Source organism: Melospiza melodia, chromosome 2 (genome assembly GCF_035770615.1).
Source record: "Melospiza melodia melodia isolate bMelMel2 chromosome 2, bMelMel2.pri, whole genome shotgun sequence".
Taxonomy (NCBI): domain Eukaryota; kingdom Metazoa; phylum Chordata; class Aves; order Passeriformes; family Passerellidae; genus Melospiza; species Melospiza melodia.
In genome coordinates, this window is record NC_086195.1 from 55,599,237 (window position 1) to 55,612,008 (window position 12,772).

The following is a 12,772-nucleotide window of genomic DNA, read 5'->3' on the forward strand; positions in this document are numbered from 1 at the left end:
TTTTTGATGGCAGATTGCAGGAGCCACTTGGTACTATCAAACCAGCCCAACTTGGCACTGGTGCCACCATGGGTCTGGTCACCATCCTGCCTATCGTAGCTTTTCAGGAGCCAGCCGGTCACTCCCAGCCATAGGTCCCCAGACAAATACCTCGGCCCGTTTCCCTGGCAAACAAAAGTAAGCTGCCCCGCTTCTGGATGGCAGATTGCAGGAGCCACTTGGTACAATCAAAGCAGCCCAACTTGACACTGGTGCCACCTTGGCTCTGGGAACCATGCTGCGTAACCCGGATTCTAAGACGACAGGCAGCCACTGCCAGCCACAGGCCTCCAAACAAAATCAACGGCGCTTTTCCCTGGAAAACAAAACTCGCCTGACAACTTTTAGATGGCAGATTGCAGGAGCCAGTTGGTACCATCAAACCAGCCCAACTTGGCACTGGTGCCACCTTGGGTCTGGGAACCATCCTGCCTATTGTTGCTTTTCAGGAGCCAGCCGGTCACTTCTAGCCCTAGGCCCCCAGTCATAAACCTCGGCCCGTTTCCCTGGCACACAAATGTAAGCTACCCCGCTTCAGGATGGCAGATTGCAGGAGCCACTTTGCACCATCAAACCAGCCCGACGTGGCACTGGTGCCACCTCCGGTCTGGGAACCATCCTGCGTATCGTGTGTTCTAAGGAGCCAGTCGGCCACTCCCACCAACAGTCCCCCAAACACAAACAACGGCGCTTTTCCCTGGAAAACAAAACTGGCCTGCAAACTTTTTGATGGCAGATTGCAGGAGCCACTTGGTACTATCAAACCAGCCCAACTTGGCACTGGTGCCACCATGGGTCTGGTAACCATCCTGCCTATCGTAGCTTTTCAGGAGCCAGGCGGTCACTCCCAGCCATAGGCCCTGAGACACAAACCTCGGCCCGTTTCCCTGGCAAACAAAAGTAAGCTGCCCCGCTTCTGCATGGCAGATTGCAGGTGCTATTTAGTACTATCAAACCAGCCCGACTTGGCACTGGTGCCACCTCTGGTCTGGGAACCATCCTGCCTATCGTGGATTTTCAGGTGCCAGACGGCCACTATCAGCCATATGCCCCCAAAAACAAACCACGGCCCTTTTCTCTGGTAAACAAAACTCAACTGCCCCTCTTCTGGATGGCAAATTTTAGGACGCACTTTGTACTACGAATACCGCCCGACTTGGCACTGGTGCCACCTTGGGTCAGGGAACCATCCTGCCTATCGTAGCTTTTTAAGGAGCCAGCAGGCCACGCCCAGCCATATAGCCCCAAAAACAAACCACGGACCATTTCTCTTGGAAACAAAAATCCGCTGCCCCGCGTCAGGATGGCAGATTGCAGGAGCCACTTTGCACCATCAAACCACCCCGACTTGGCACTGGTGCCATCTTGGATCTGGGAACCATCCTGCCTATCGTAGCTTTTCAGGAGCCAGCCGGTTACTCCCAACCATAGGCCCCCAGACAGAAAGCTCTGCCCGTTTCCCTGGCAAACAAAAGTAAGCTACCCCGCTTCTGGATGGCAGATTGCAGGAGCCACTTGGTACTATCAAACCAGCCCAACTTGGCACTGGTGCCACCATGGGTCTGGTCACCATCCTGCCTATCGTAGCTTTTCAGGAGCCAGGCGGTCACTCCCAGCCATAGGCCCCCAGACAAATACCTCGACCCGTTTCCCTGGCAAACAAATGTAAGCTACCCCGCTTCAGGATGGCAGATTGCAGGAGCCACTTTGCACCATCAAACCAGCCCGACGTGGCACTGGTGCCACCTTGGGTCTGGGAACCATCCTGCGTATGGTGGATTCTAAGGAGCCAGCCGGCCACTCCCACCAACAGTCCCCCAAACACAAACAACGGCTCTTTTCCCTGGAAAACAAAACTGGCCTGCCAACTTTTTGATGGCAGATTGCAGGAGCCACTTGGTACTATCAAACCAGCCCAACTTGGCACTGGTGCCACCATGGGTCTGGTCACCATCCTGCCTATCGTAGCTTTTCAGGAGCCAGCCGGTCACTCCCAGCCATAGGCCCCCAGACACAAACCTCGGCCCGTTTCCCTGGCAAACAAAAGTAAGCTGCCCCGCTTCTGCATGGCAGATTGCAGGTGCTATTTAGTACTATCAAACCAGCCCGACTTGGCACTGGTGCCACCTCTGGTCTGGGAACCATCCTGCCTATCGTGGATTTTCAGGCGCCAGACGGCCACTATCAGCCATATGCCCCCAAAAACAAACCACGGCCCTTTTCTCTGGTAAACAAAACTCAACTGCCCCTCTTCTGGATGGCAAATTTTAGGACGCACTTTGTACTACGAAAACCGCCCGACTTGGCACTGGTGCCACCTTGGGTCAGGGAACCATCCTGCCTATCGTAGCTTTTTAAGGAGCCAGCAGGCCACGCCCAGCCATATAGCCCCAAAAACAAACCACGGACCATTCCTCTTGGAAACAAAAATCCGCTGCCCCGCGTCAGGATGGCAGATTGCAGGAGCCACTTTGCACCATCAAACCACCCCGACTTGGCACTGGTGCCATCTTGGATCTGGGAACCATCCTGCCTATCGTAGCTTTTCAGGAGCCAGCCGGTTACTCCCAACCATAGGCCCCCAGACAAAAAGCTCTGCCCGTTTCCCTGGCAAACAAAAGTAAGCTACCCCGCTTCTGGATGGCAGATTGCAGGAGCCACTTGGTACTATCAAACCAGCCCAACTTGACACTGGTGCCACTTTGGGTCTGGGAACCATGCTGCGTAACGTAGATTCTAAGGCGCCAGGCGGCCACTCCCAGCCACAGGCCCCCAAATACAAACAACGGCGCTTTTCCCTGGAAAACAAAACTCGCCTGCCAGCTTTTTGATGGCAGATTGCAGGAGCCACTTGGTACTATCAAATCATCCCAACTTGGCACTGGTGCCACTATGGGTCTGGGAACCATCCTGCCAATTGTACCATTTCAGGAGCCAGCCGGTTACTCCCAGCCATAGGCCCCCATCACAAACCTCGGACCGTTTCCCTGGCAAACAAAATTAAGCTGCCCCGATTCTGGATGGTAGATTGCAGGAGCCACTTGGTAGTGTCAAAACAGCCCGACTTGGCACTGGTGCCACCTTGGGTCTGGGAACCATCCTGCGTATCGTGGATTCTAAGCAGCCACCCGGCCACTCCGTGCCACAGGCGCCCAAACACAAACAACGGCGCTTTTCCCTGGAAAACAAAACTCGCCTGCCAACATTTTGATGGCAGATTGCAGGAGCCACTTGGTACTATCAAACCAGCCCAACTTGGCACTGGTGCCACCATGGGTCTGGTCACCATCCTGCCTATCGTAGCTTTTCAGGAGCCAGCCGGTCACTCCCAGCCATAAACCCCAAGACACAAACCTCGGCCCGTATCCCTGGAAAACAAAAGTAAGCACCCCCGATTCTGGATGGCAGATTGAAGGAGCCACTTGGTAGTATCAAATTAGCCCAACTTGGCTCTGGTGCCCTCATGGGTCTGGTAAACATCCTGCCTATCTTAGCTTTTCAGGAGCCGGCCGGTCACTCCCTGCCATAGGCCCCCAGAGAAAAACCTCGGCCCGTTTCCCTGGCAAACAAAAGTAAGCTGCCCCGCTTCTGGATGGCAGATTGCAGGATCCACTTGTTATTATCAAACCAGCCCGACTTGGTACTGGTGCTACCTCTGGTCTGGGAACCATCCTGGGTATCGTGGATCCTAAGGAGCCAGCCGGCCACTCCCAGCCACAGGCCCCCAAACAAAAACAACGGCGATTTTCCCTGGAAAACAAAACTCGCCTGACAACTTTTTGATGGCAGATTGCAGGAACCACTTGGTACTATCAAACCAGCCCAACTTGGCACTGGTGCCACCTTGGGTCTGGGAACCATGCTGCGTATTGTGGATTCTAAGGAGCCAGCCGGCAACTCCAGCCACAGGCCCGCAGACACAAACAACGGCGCTTTTCCCTGGAAAAAAAAACTCGCCTGCCAACATTTTGATGGCAGAGTGCAGGAGCCACTTGGTACTATGAAATCAGCCGAACATGGCACTGGTGCCACCATGGGTCTGGTCACCATCCTGCCTATTGTAGCTTTTCAGGAGCCAGCCGGTCACTCCCAGCCATAGGCCCCCAGACACAAAGCTCGGCCCGTTTCCCTGGCAAACAAAAGTAAGCTGCCCCGCTTCTGGATGGCAGATTGCAGGAACCACTTGGTACTATCAAACCAGCCCAACTTGGGACTGGTGCCACCTTGGGTCTGGGAACCATCCTGCGTATCGTGGATTCTAAGGAGCCAGCCGGCCACTCCCAGCCACAGGCCCCCAAACACAAACAACGACGCTTTTCCCTGGAAAACAAAACTCGCCTGCCAACTTTTTGATGGCAGATTGCAGGAACCACTTGGTACTATCAAACCAGCCCGACTTGGCACTGGTGCCACCTTGGGTCTGGGAACCATCCTGCGTATCGTGGATTCTAAGGAGCCAGCCGGTCACTCCAGCCACAGGCCCGCAGACACAAACAACGGCGCTTTTCCCTGGAAAACAAAACTCGCCTGCCGACTTTTTGATGGCAGATTGCAGGAGCCACTTGGTACTATGAAATCAGCCGAACATGGCACTGGTGCCACCATGGGTCTGGTCACCATCCTGCCTATCGTAGCTTTTCAGGAGCCAGCCGGTCACTCCCAGCCATAGGCCCCCTGACACAAAGCTCGGCCCGTTTCCCTGGCAAACAAAAGTAAGCTGCCCCGCTTCTGGATGGCAGATTGCAGGACGCACTTGGTACTATCAAACCAGCCCGACTTGGCACTGGTGCCAACTCAGGTCTGGGAACCATCCTGCGTATCGTGGATTCTATGGAGCCATCCGTCCACTCCCAGCCACAGGCCCCCAAACACAAACAACGGCGCTTTTCCCTGGAAAACAAAACTCGCCTGCCAACATTTTGATGGCAGATTGCAGGAGCCACTTGGTACTATCAAACCAGCCCAACTTGGCACTGGTGCCACCATGGGTCTGGTCACCATCCTGCCTATCGTAGCTTTTCAGGAGCCAGCCGGTCACTCCCAGCCATAGGCCCCCAGACAAAAACCTCGGCCCGTTTCCCTGGCAAACAAAAGTAAGTTATCCCGCTTCTGGATGGCAGATTGCAGGAGCCACTTTTCACCATCAAACCAGCCCGACTTGGCACTGGTGCCACCTCTGGTCTGGGAACCATCCTGCGTATCGTGGATTCTAAGGAGCCAGCCGGCCACTCCCAGCCACAGGCCCCCAAACACAAACAACGGCGCTTTTCCCTGGATAACAAACTCGCCTGCCAACTTTTTGATGGCAGATTGCAGGAGCCACTTGGTACTATCAAACCAGCCCAACTTGGCACTGGTGCCACCATGGGTCTGGGAACCATCCTGCCTATCGTAGCTTTTCAGGAGCCAGGCGGTCACTCCCAGCCATAGGCCCCCAGACACAAACCTCGGCCCGTTTCCCTGGCAAACAAAAGTAAGCTGCCCCGCTTCTGGATGGCAGATTGCAGGACGCACTTGGTACTATCAAACCAGCCCAACTTGGCACTGGTGCCACCTTGGGTCTGGGAACCATGCCGCGTATCGTCGATTCTAAGGAGCCAGCCGGCCACTCCCAGCCACAGGCCCCCAAACAGAAACAACGGCGCTTTTCCCTGGAAAACAAAACTCGCCTGCCAACTTTTTCATGGCAGATTGCAGGAGCCACTTGGTACTATCAAACCAGCCCAACTTGGCACTGGTGCCACCATGGGTCTGGTCACCATCCTGCCTATCGTAGCTTTTCAGGAGCCAGCCGGTCACTCCCAGCCATAGGCCCCCAGACACAAACCTCGGCCCGTTTCCCTGGCAAACAAAAGTAAGCTACCCCGCTTCTGGATGGCAGATTGCAGGAACCACTTTGCACCATCAAACTAGCCCCACTTGGCACTGGTGCCACCTCTGGTCTGGGAACCATGCTGCGTATCGTGGATTCTAAGGAGCCATCCGTCCACTCCCAGACACAGGCCCCCAAACACAAACAACGGCGCTTTTCCCTGGAAAACAAAACTCGCCTGACAACTTTTTGATGGCAGATTGCAGGAGCCACTTGGTACTATCAAATCAGCCCAACTTGGCACTGGTGCCACCATGCGTTTGGTCACCATCCTGCCTATCGTAGCTTTTCAGGAGCCAGACGGTCACTCCCAGCTATAGGCCCCCATACAAAAACCTCGGCCCGTTTCCCTGGCATACAAAAGTAAGCTGCCCCGCTTCTGGATGGCAGATTGCAGGAACAAGTTGGTACTATCAAACCAGACCGACTTGGCACTGGTGCCACCTCTGGTCTGGGAACCATCCTGCGTATCGTGGTTCTAAGGAGCCATCCGTCCACTCCCAGCCACAGGCCCCCAAACACAAACAACGGCGCTTTTCCCTGGAAAACAAAACTCGCCTGCCAACTTTTTGATGGCAGATTGCAGGAGCCACTTGGTACTATCAAACCAGCCCAACTTGGCACTGGTGCCACCATGGATCTGGTCACCATCCTGCCTATCGTAGATTTTCAGGACCTAGCCGGTCACTCCAAGCCATAGGCGCCCAGACAAAAAGCTCGGCCCGTTTCCCTGGCAAACAAAGTAAGCTGCCCCGCTTCTGGATGGCAGATTGCAGGAACCACTTGGTACTATAAAACCAGCCCGACTTGGCACTGGTGCCACCTTGGGTCTGGGAACCATCCTGCGTATCGTGGATTCTAAGGAGCCATCCGTCCACTCCCAGCCACAGGCCCCCAAACAGAAACAACGGCGCTTTTCCCTGGAAAACAAAACTCGCCTGCCAACATTTTGATGGCAGATTGCAGGAGCCACTTGCTACTATCAAATCAGCCCAACTTGGCACTGGTGCCACCATGGGTCTGGTCACCATCCTGCCTATCGTAGCTTTTCAGGACCTAGCAGGTCACTCCCAGCCATAGGCGCCCAGACACAAAACTCGGCCCGTTTCCCTGGCAAACAAAAGTAAGCTGCCCCGCTTCTGGATGGCAGATTTCCGGAGCCACTTGGTACTATCAAACCAGCCCGACTTGGCACTGGTGCCACCTCTGGTCTGGGAACCATGCTGCGTATCGTCGATTCTAAGGAGCCAGCCGGCCACTCCCAGCCACAGGCCCCCAAACACAAACAACGGCGCTTTTCCCTGGAAAACAAAACTCGCCTGCCAACATTTTGATGGCAGATTGCAGGAGCCACTTGCTACTATCAAATCAGCCCATCTTGGCACTGGTGCCACCATGGGTCTGGTCACCATCCTGCCTATCGTAGCTGTTCAGGCGCCAGCCGGTCACTCCCAGCCATAGGCCCCCAGAGAAAAACCTCGGCCCGTTTCCCTGGCAAACAAAAGTAAGCTGCCCCGCTTCTGGATGGCAGATTGCAGGAGCCACTTTGCACCATCAAACCAGCCCGACTTGGCACTGCTGCCACCTCTGGTCTGGGAACCATGCTGCGTATCGTGGATTCCAATTAGCAAGCCGCCCACACCCAGCCACAGGCCTCCAAACACAAACAACGGCGCTTTTCCCTGGAAAACAAAACTCGCCTGCCAACTTTTTGATGGCAGATTGCAGGAGCCACTTGGTACTATCAAACCAGCCCAACTTGGCACTGGTGCCACCATGGGTCTGGTCACCATCCTGCCTATCGTAGCTTTTCAGGACCTAGACGGTCACTCCCAGCCATAGGCCCCGTGACACAAAGCTCGACCCGTTTCCCTGGCAAACAAAAGTAAGCTGCCCCGCTTCTGGATGGCAGATTGCAGGAGCCACTTGGTACTATCAAACCAGCCCGACTTGGCACTGGTGCCAACTCTGGTCTGGGAACCATCCTGCGTATCGTGGATTTTAAGGAGCCAGCCGGTCACTCCCTGCCATAGGCCCCCAGACAAAAACCTCGGCCCGTTTCCCAGGCAAACAAAAGTAAGCTGCCCCGCTTCTGGATGGCAGATTGCAGGAACCACTTGGTAGTATCAAACCAGCCCAACTTGGCACTGGTGGCACCTCTTGTCTGGGAACCATGCTGCGTATCGTGGTTTCTAAGGAGCCAGCCGGCCACTCCCAACCATAGACCCCCAGACACAAACCTCGGCCCGTTTCCCTGGAAAACAAAAGTAAGCTACCCCGATTCTGGATGGCAGATTGCAGGAGCCACTTGGTACTATCAAATCAGCCCAACTTGGCACTGGTGCCACCATGGGTCTGGTAAACATCCTGCCTATCGTAGCTTTTCAGGAGCCAGCCGGCCACTCTCAGCCATATGCCCCCAAAAACAAACCACGGCCCTTTTCTCTGGCAAACATAACTCAACTGCCCCTCTTCTGGATGGCAAATTTTAGGACGCACTTTGTACTACGAAAACCGCCCGACGTGGCACTGGTGCCACCTTGTGTCAGGGAACCATCCTGCATATCGAGCTTTTTAAGGAGCCAGCCGGCCACGCCCAGCCATAAACCCCCAAAAACAAACCACGGATCATTTCTCTTGGAAACAAATATCCGCTGCCCCGCGTCTGGATGGCAGATTGCAGGAGCCACTTTGCACCATCAAACCAGCCCGACTTGGCACTGGTGCCACCTTGGGTCTGGGAACAATCCTGCATATCGTGGATTCTAAGGAGCCAGCCGGCCACTCCCAGCCACAGGCCCCCACACACAAACAACGGCGCTTTTCCCTGGAAAACAAAATTCGCCTGCCAACATTTGATGGCAGATTGCAGGAGCCACTTGGTACTATCAAATCATCCCAACTTGGCACTGGTGCCACTATGGGTCTGGGAACCATCCTGCCTATTGTAGCATTTCAGGAGCCAGCCGGTCACTCCCAGCCATAGGCCCCCAGACACAAACCTCGGACCGTTTCCCTGGCAAACAAAATTAAGCTGCCCCGATTCTGGATGGCAGAGTGCAGGAGCCACTTGGTAGTGTCAAAACAGCCCGACTTGGCACTGGTGCCACCTTGGGTCTGGGAACCATCCTGCGTATCGTGGATTCTAAGCAGCCACCCGGCCACTCCGTGCCACAGGCCCCCAAACACAAACAACGGCGCTTTTCCCTGGAAAACAAAACTCGCCTGCCAACATTTTGATGGCAGATTGCAGGAGCCACTTGGTACTATCAAACAAGCCCAACTTGGCACTGGTGCCGCCATGGGTCTGGTCACCATCCTGCCTACCGTAGCTTTTCAGGAGCCAGCCGGTCACTCCCAGCCATAGGCCCCCAGACACAAACCTCGCCCCGTTTCCCTGGCAAACAAAAGTAACCTGCCCCGATTCTGGATGGCAGATTGCAGGAGCCACTTGGTACTATGAAATCAGCCCAACTTGGCACTGGTGCCACCATGGGTCTGGTAAACATCCTGCCTATCGTAGCTTTTCAGGAGCCAGCCAGTCACTCCCTGCCATAGGCCCCCAGACACAAACCTCGGCCCGTTTCCCTGGCAAACAAAAGTAAGCTGCCCCGCTTTTGGATGGCTGATTGCAGGATGCACTTAGTACTATCAAACCAGCCCGACTTGGCCCTGGTGCCACCTTGGCTCTGGGAACCATGCTGCGTAACGTAGATTCTACGAGGACAGGCGGCCACTCCCTGCCCCAGGCCTCTAAACAAAAACAACGGCGCTTTTCCCTGGAAAACAAAACTCGCCTGACAACTTTTTGATGGCAGATTGCAGGAGCCACTTGGTACTATCAAACCAGCCCAACTTGGCACTGGTGCCACCATGGATCTGGTCACCATCCTGCCTATCGTAGCTTTTCAGGACCTAGCCGGTCACTCCAAGCCATAGGCGCCCAGACAAAAAGCTCGGCCCGTTTCCCTGGCAAACAAAGTAAGCTGCCCCGCTTCTGGATGGCAGATTGCAGGAACCACTTGGTACTATAAAACCAGCCCGACTTGGCACTGGTGCCACCTTGGGTCTGGGAACCATCCTGCGTATCGTGGATTCTAAGGAGCCATCCGTCCACTCCCAGCCACAGGCCCCCAAACACAAACAACGGCGCTTTTCCCTGGAAAACAAAACTCGCCTGCCAACATTTTGATGGCAGATTGCAGGAGCCACTTGCTACTATCAAATCAGCCCAACTTGGCACTGGTGCCACCATGGGTCTGGTCACCATCCTGCCTATCGTAGCTTTTCAGGACCTAGCAGGTCACTCCCAGCCATAGGCGCCCAGACACAAAACTTGGCCCGTTTCCCTGGCAAACAAAAGTAAGCTGCCCCGCTTCTGGATGGCAGATTTCCGGAGCCACTTGGTACTATCAAACCAGCCCGACTTGGCACTGGTGCCACCTCTGGTCTGGGAACCATGCTGCGTATCGTCGATTCTAAGGAGCCAGCCGGCCACTCCCAGCCACAGGCCCCCAAACACAAACAACGGCGCTTTTCCCTGGAAAACAAAACTCGCCTGCCAACATTTTGATGGCAGATTGCAGGAGCCACTTGCTACTATCAAATCAGCCCATCTTTGCTCTGGTGCCACCATGGGTCTGGTCACCATCCTGCCTATCGTAGCTGTTCAGGCGCCAGCCAGTCACTCCCAGCCATAGGCCCCCAGAGAAAAACCTCGGCCCGTTTCCCTGGCAAACAAAAGTAAGCTGCCCCGCTTCTGGATGGCAGATTGCAGGAGCCACTTTGCACCATCAAACCAGCCCGACTTGGCACTGCTGCCACCTCTGGTCTGGGAACCATGCTGCGTATCGTGGATTCCAATTAGCAAGCCGCCCACACCCAGCCACAGGCCTCCAAACACAAACAACGGCGCTTTTCCCTGGAAAACAAAACTCGCCTGCCAACTTTTTGATGGCAGATTGCAGGAGCCACTTGGTACTATCAAACCAGCCCAACTTGGCACTGCTGCCACCATGGGTCTGGTCACCATCCTGCCAATCGTAGCTTTTCAGGACCTAGACGGTCACTCCCAGCCATAGGCCCCGTGACACAAAGCTCGACCCGTTTCCCTGGCAAACAAAAGTAAGCTGCCCCGCTTCTGGATGGCAGATTGCAGGAGCCACTTGGTACTATCAAACCAGCCCGACTTGGCACTGGTGCCAACTCTGGTCTGGGAACCATCCTGCGTATCGTGGATTTTAAGGAGCCAGCCGGTCACTCCCTGCCATAGGCCCCCAGACAAAAACCTCGGCCCGTTTCCCAGGCAAACAAAAGTAAGCTGCCCCGCTTCTGGATGGCAGATTGCAGGAACCACTTGGTAGTATCAAACCAGCCCAACTTGGCACTGGTGGCACCTCTTGTCTGGGAACCATGCTGCGTATCGTGGTTTCTAAGGAGCCAGCCGGCCACTCCCAACCATAGACCCCCAGACACAAACCTCAGCCCGTTTCCCTGGAAAACAAAAGTAAGCTACCCCGATTCTGGATGGCAGATTGCAGGAGCCACTTGGTACTATCAAATCAGCCCAACTTGGCACTGGTGCCACCATGGGTCTGGTAAACATCCTGCCTATCGTAGCTTTTCAGGAGCCAGCCGGCCACTCTCAGCCATATGCCCCCAAAAACAAACCACGGCCCTTTTCTCTGGCAAACATAACTCAACTGCCCCTCTTCTGGATGGCAAATTTTAGGACGCACTTTGTACTACGAAAACCGCCCGACGTGGCACTGGTGCCACCTTGTGTCAGGGAACCATCCTGCATATCGAGCTTTTTAAGGAGCCAGCCGGCCACGCCCAGCCATAAACCCCCAAAAACAAACCACGGATCATTTCTCTTGGAAACAAATATCCGCTGCCCCGCGTCTGGATGGCAGATTGCAGGAGCCACTTTGCACCATCAAACCAGCCCGACTTGGCACTGGTGCCACCTTGAGTCTGGGAACAATCCTGCATATCGTGGATTCTAAGGAGCCAGCCGGCCACTCCCAGCCACAGGCCCCCACACACAAACAACGGCGCTTTTCCCTGGAAAACAAAATTCGCCTGCCAACATTTGATGGCAGATTGCAGGAGCCACTTGGTACTATCAAATCATCCCAACTTGGCACTGGTGCCACTATGGGTCTGGGAACCATCCTGCCTATTGTAGCATTTCAGGAGCCAGCCGGTCACTCCCAGCCATAGGCCCCCAGACACAAACCTCGGACCGTTTCCCTGGCAAACAAAATTAAGCTGCCCCGATTCTGGATGGCAGAGTGCAGGAGCCACTTGGTAGTGTCAAAACAGCCCGACTTGGCACTGGTGCCACCTTGGGTCTGGGAACCATCCTGCGTATCGTGGATTCTAAGCAGCCACCCGGCCACTCCGTGCCACAGGCCCCCAAACACAAACAACGGCGCTTTTCCCTGGAAAACAAAACTCGCCTGCCAACATTTTGATGGCAGATTGCAGGAGCCACTTGGTACTATCAAACAAGCCCAACTTGGCACTGGTGCCGCCATGGGTCTGGTCACCATCCTGCCTACCGTAGCTTTTCAGGAGCCAGCCGGTCACTCCCAGCCATAGGCCCCCAGACACAAACCTCGCCCCGTTTCCCTGGCAAACAAAAGTAACCTGCCCCGATTCTGGATGGCAGATTGCAGGAGCCACTTGGTACTATGAAATCAGCCCAACTTGGCACTGGTGCCACCATGGGTCTGGTAAACATCCTGCCTATCGTAGCTTTTCAGGAGCCAGCCGGTCACTCCCTGCCATAGGCCCCCAGACACAAACCTCGGCCCGTTTCCCTGGCAAACAAAAGTAAGCTGCCCCGCTTTTGGA